Source organism: Haemaphysalis longicornis, unplaced genomic scaffold (genome assembly GCF_048455015.1).
Source record: "Haemaphysalis longicornis isolate Haplotype H1 unplaced genomic scaffold, Haemaphysalis longicornis Haplotype H1 scaffold_4, whole genome shotgun sequence".
Lineage (NCBI taxonomy): Eukaryota > Metazoa > Arthropoda > Arachnida > Ixodida > Ixodidae > Haemaphysalis > Haemaphysalis longicornis.
The window spans coordinates 172,605,009-172,611,510 of NW_027526361.1; the positions used below are offsets into that span (position 1 = coordinate 172,605,009).

General features: G+C 40.4%; 1 pseudogene; it reads right to left on the minus strand.

Annotated features, from left to right (window-relative positions):
• Positions 1-4,333: 4,333 nt before the first annotated feature.
• On the minus strand, positions 4,334-6,060 carry LOC144180668 (uncharacterized; annotated as a pseudogene).
• Between the last annotated feature and the right edge of the window lie 442 nt (positions 6,061-6,502).

Genomic DNA, 6,502 nt, shown 5'->3' on the forward strand with positions numbered 1-6,502 from the left:
GCTTTTACTGTATTTATATATATATATATATATATATATATATATATATAGGGAGTAGTAGAACTTTGAAGATTGTAGAGAACACAAGAGAAGAAAACTTCGAACAAGGTAAAAGCACGATTGTGGCCTACGTTTCAGCAAAGAGAACTTGCGTTCCTCAGGCTTTCCTCAGTTTTTCTTCTCTTGTGTTCTCTACCATCTTCAAAGTTCTACTACTCCCTATATATATATATATATATATATATATATATATATATATATATATATATATATATATATATATATATATATATATAGCGAATCAGAAAATGGGAAATGAGGGGCTCGGTCAATTAAGAAAGACAATAAGGGTTGGCAATCAAGAAAGCCTCGGAAAGCGAAGGGGAGGTTGTGGTGAGTCATAGAAACAGATGAAGAATCTTTTTATAGTCAGAAAAAAAGGGGTGAAGAAATGCCTGCATTTCTTCACCCCTTTTGTTGTGACTAAAAAGATTCTTCATCTGTTTCTATGACTTACCACAACCTCCCCTTTGGTTTCAGAGGCTTTCTTGATTGCCAACCCTTATTGTCATATATATATATATATATATATATATATATATATATATATATATATAGAAAAATGGGTTCGGTCCCCACTCTGGGCGCGTGTTTTTGTTTCTTTCTTTCTTCTGTATCTTTAAAAAAAATGTTTACTTCATTAACCGTAGTGAAAAAGAAAAGATCCTAAACACACCCCTATGCCTCCTTTGGCGTTGTAGACTGCTGACCTATCTTTCTGTATTTCCTCAACGAGCCCCTCATTTCCTTACTATATATATATATATATATATATATATATATATATATATATATATATATATATATATATATATATATATATATATATATATATATATATATATATATACAAATATATATATATATATATATATATATATATATATACAAATATATATATATATATATATATATATATATATTTGTTTTTTTTTCGATTTCGTTCAGACATACATTGTCCAGGATGAGAGGGCTAAAGGCAGCAAGCTGCCTGACCAGGGCCCTGCCACCAAAAGTACATTGCACAGGAGCAATAAGCAGCGAAATGACCAGTTCACTGACAAGAAAAGCAACACAAGCACGATAATTAAAGCGTTACGAGGCAAGCTATCATTATACAATAAATTACGAGAAATAACGAAGCAGTAAAACAATGACGCATGCAGATGTGTTTTACATAATGTTTAGCAGATAATTATAACATTTCCAATGTTTTATACATAAGGCGTACAAGTTTAACAACACACACACGTATTTATTAGGACAAAAAGAAAAGTTACAAGAGCACAAAAGTGAACCATATATTTGTTACCGGAAGACGCTGCACGGTCCGCTTTTTTTTAAAATTAATTATGAGCGAGTGATAACAAGTACATTTTAACGTTACTTTTACATTTGTAATCAGAACGGCAATTTTTAATCCAATCGAATATACCAGGATGTGCATTTAAAAAATCGGGTATCAAGTAGGCTAGTGTCTGTGTTCCATAGTTTGTTCGAAAGGCTGGTGTCCTAAAACGGCTGTGTCGTAAATCATACTGGGTGTTTGCTACAATTAATGATTCCAAACTGGTAGCTTGACTCAATATAGCCTCATTTCGTATATGCATGGCAAGTTTAAGGTGAAAAAGCTGACTAACTGTAAGCAGGTTATTTTTGTAGAAAAATGGCGCTGTGTGATCCATTCGTTGTAGGTTTTCTATGCAGCGTACAGCTCGCTTTTGTAAAACCACTAGTCTTTCTAAATTGTACTTAGTTGTAGTACCCCATATTAATAAACAGTAATGGAGATGTGGCTGAACTATAGAGTAGTATAGTTGTACTTTCAGCCAGTTTGGCACTAAATTTCTTAGTCTGTACAGTACTGTGATTGATCTCGATATGCTTGCGTGGATCTTGTTCACATGGGGTGCCCAGCTTAAGTTTTCATTAAAGAGAACGTAAAGAAATTTGTATGTACATACTTGCTCAATCGCATTATTCTGAAATTTAATGTTGACGTGATAATTGTCTGGTTTGTTTCTGCTCTTGAAAACAACATATTTAGTTTTCCCTACGTTTAATTGGAGCTCATTTAAATCCAACCACCTTGATAACTGCACCAACCATTCATTAGCGGCCGCTTTAAGAGTACCGAGATTATTACCTGAAAAAAATAAGCTAGTATCATCAGCATATAGTATTGCCTCAGGAGTTTCCGGTATGAAAACAAGATCATTTATATAACTGATAAAAAATAACGGTCCCAAGATTGAACCCTGTGGTACCCCATATGTTATCTGTTGTAGTTGAGACTTGTGCCCATATATACAACAGTATTGTAATCTGTCAGTTAGGTAGCTACGTATCAAGTCTAGGGTCAAACCTCGGATTCCGTAGTAGGGAAGCTTGCGAAACAATACATCATGTTTAATAGAATCGAATGCTTTCCTAAAATCGAGGAAAAGCCCTATAGTGTACTGCTTTGAGTCAATATTTGAGCATATCTTATCTTTTATTCGCAATAGTGCCATTTCCGTCGACCTTTTTTCCCTGAATCCGAATTGTTCTTTTACAAGTAATTGTTGGCCGTCCAGAAACATTGTAAGTCGTGTTTTCATGGCATATTCCATAACTTTAGAAAATAGAGGAAGTACAGATATTGGTCTAAAATTATTTATGTTAGCAAGAGAACCACCCTTATGTAAAACGACAACTCTCGCAATTTTCATTTTGTCTGGAAAAATACCTGTAGTAAATGCATTATTACAGATATGCTGTAAGGGAGCACATAAGAGATCACAACAGCTATTACTGGTACAGCTTTTATGTCATCATCTCCAGCAGCACAATTTTTGTTCAATGATTTAAGCAGCGATAATATTTCAAGCTCAGTCAATGGGGTAAGAAAGAGAGAACCGACTGGCTGTGTAAAAAGGTACTGTTCTAGTTCTTTTCTTGGTCCATGTGATAGGGGGCATGCGCCAGAACTCAAAAAATAGGAATTAAACTTATCTGCTAGTGACTCACAGCTGTATTCAGTACCTTCAAAAGTAAGTGTACTGGGGATTTTATCGTTAGGCTTCCCGATAAGAGAATGCAATGCGCACCATATTTTTTTTGGATTGTTAGATATGGTAGCAAACTTGTTGGTATGATAAGTAATTCTTGCTTTCCTAAGTTCAGAGTTTAATTTATTTCTCAATTTTTTTATTGCCTAAATAAAGCTAAATCTTTAACCTGAATAAACTTGTGCTATAATTTATCACGAGCTTTGATTTTCTTGTATAGCTCTTGCGTAACCCACGGTTTTCTGGATTTTTTTACTTCTTTACAAGTCGCAATGGAAATGCAGTGTCATAGCACTGCTTCACTTTACACAAAAATATATTGTACGATTGATTTGGGTTAGCTTCGCAGTAAACGTCGTCCCAGGTTACACTTTCTATTAAGGCAAGGAAATCATGAATGGCATTCTCGCTGTAGTTTCGACAAGGAACTACAGTGTCGTTGCCGTTTTTGGTCTGCTTGTTAACTTGAGGAAAGAAACAAAATACTGGTAGGTGATCGCTTAGATCAAAGGCCATGATTCCTGAAAAAATTGAGTTATTGTCGAAGTTTGTGACACATAGATCAATTAGGGTGGCACTTTGTGGAGTAATCCTTGTAGGTGAGCAAATAACATTTGAACACGAAAAAGATTCAATTAGATCCAAAAGTCGTTGACATTGAGTACTAGGCGTTAGAACATCTATATTGATGTCGCCAACAAGAATAATGTGTAGATTTAACAAGGACACATACTCGAGAATAGTGCTGACATGCTCAACAAATTCCTTAACGTCGCAGACGGTAGGCGATAGATTGAAGCGATAAGTACTGCGCCACATTTAATAGTGATGGACTCAAAGTGAACGCTAACACAAGAGAATTCAGACAACACTTCATAAGAAATACCAGCCTTAACATAAATTGAGGACCCACCACCCTTACGATTATTTCTATAAACCCCTTCCGACTTATATCGTTGTAGTTTGACAGCATCATGTTTATTTAAAAACCAAGTCTCTGTAAAAGCCAGGAAATCAAATGAGTGAGTTAGCGAATCTAAAGCAGTTTCAAAATCAGACACTTTGTTTTTCAAACTTCTTGCATTAACGTGGAATATTGATATATTGTTACTGGCATTTCAATGGCGATTGTGTACAGCAGAGTTAAATGACGTACAGTCATAGTACGTTGGTTCGTGGGCATCGAACATTGAAAAAAAATATATTAAAAGAACAGCGAGGGCTCAGCGAATCTTATCAAGATCCGCCTCACATTCAATTTGAACCACGCGTGCGCCAGTTGCCTTGCGCACAAACAACTTCCCTTCCTTCTGCCATGCAAACTGATAATGCTTTTCTTGGGCCTTCGCCTTCATCATCCAGAGCAGAGCTTTATTGTGTGACGTCAGATTGTCGAGGAAATGTACTGCTGTGTTTGCCGCCCTTAGTTCTGCCTTCTTTGCCATCCAGTCGTTTCTTGTTACGCGTGACACAAAGCGAACCAGCACAGCCGGTGCTTTATCCGGTTTGGGGGGTAGCCTGTGTAGGCCTTCAACGTCAGACGGGGTCAGTTCAGCAAGATAAAGGTCAGCTGCAATTTTGTTTAGTTTTTCTAGTAGATTCTCGTTTTCTGTTAGAGGTAGCCCATGAAGTTCTATATTCTGCTGCCGGCTGTACTGCTCTAGTCGATTCAACTGCAGCTTCAACTCATGAACCTCCTGGCTATCGTTGCGTGACTCAATTTTTTCAACCCTTTGTTTCAAGGCGGTAATATCAGACGACTGCTGTTTGAGGCCTGCAAGCACCGCGTCATATTGGTCTGACAAATGCTGAACCGAGTGCTCTACTTTGTCAACTGTTTCTTTCATTAGCATTAAAGCATCCACCTTGCTTTGAATTTCAGGGATCTGTGCCAGCTTGGCATTGATTTCAGCAAGAATTTTTTCAAAGGCCGTTCCTTCCCTGGTTTTCGCTTTACTGCAATGAGCACCTCGAGCTGCCATGATACGCATGTTTGGCACTTCCAAGTTTTTCTGGCCTCTTCATCACTGGATTTAAAGGATGATTTGTTCACGCCTGAACATGTACCGATGTGGTATCCATAACTGCATTCACAGCATGTTGGGTATAGACCATTAACAGGAAGCGGCTCATTGCAAGCGAGGCACGTATCAGACTCGGACATTTGGACAAAGGGTACAACAATTGCAGAGCAGCTGGCATAAGAAGCACTTCCAGACAGACAATATAACCCTAAGAAAAACACTTGCAGCAGTGGTGGCAGACGATAGCAACTACAAGAGTATACAGCTATGCAATTGGCACCAACCTGCAATGTTGGAAGGCGGGAGTTACTGACGGGCCGATGCTTTCGCTGCCACCACCGCTGTGTGAATGTGACCGTTGCTGGATGGGTCCCGTCCTTTAAATCGATTTGATTGATTGATTGTAGGGTTTAACGCGCCGACGCAACGCAGGCGATGAGGCGCGCCGTAGTGGAGGGCTCCGGATTAATTTTGACCACCTGGGGATCTTTAACGTGCGCCGAAATCTCGTATACACGGGCGTTTTTGCTTTTCGCCTCCATCAGAAAAGCGGCCGCCGCGGCCGGGAATCGAACCCGCGACCTCGTGCTCAGCAGCGCAACGCCTTAGCCACTGAGCCACCACGGCGGGTAGTCCTTTAAATCGGCTTTGGTGACGTATTCCACGCGCAGAACGCAGCGCAGTCAGCGCAGTCTTCGGAGCAATCTTCTCTGACGATGGTAGGCACCGCAGCCGCTGATAGCTGGAACACGTTTAGCCTGCAATGTTGGAAGGCGGGAGTTACTGACGGGCCGATGCTTTCGCTGCCACCACCGCTGTGCGAATGTGACAGTTGCTGGATGGGTCCCGTCTTTTAAATCGGCTTTGGTGACGTATTCCACGCGCAGAACGCAGCGCAGTCAGCGCAGTCTTCGGAGCAATCTTCGGTGACGATTGTAGGCACCGCAGCCGCTGATAGCTGGGACACGTTTAGCCTGTAATGTTGGAAGGCGGGAGTTACTGACGGGCCGATGCTTTCGCTGCCACCACCGCTGTGCGAATGTGCGAATATGATCCCCCTTCGAGCGTAAAGGGTTCGCGAGCCCGAACCTGCCCGACGAAGTAACGCCGATCCGCATCAGAACAAATCACCGGTTTATTCCGGGAAAACCAAAACAGGAAAAAACAAACAAGGCAGGTTGGGACGCAACAAAAAGAGAGCACAGCAAGCAAGCGCCGAAAGCGCGTAAAGAAAACATTGCGGTGGTTGAAACCCTGCTTGTCCAGAAAGGTACAGCATGGTGCTGTACACTCACGACGACGTCTTCAGTCACTTGTGCCGACGTCGGGTGAAGAGCGTCCGCCTCGGACGCTGGTTGCTCCTCGCGG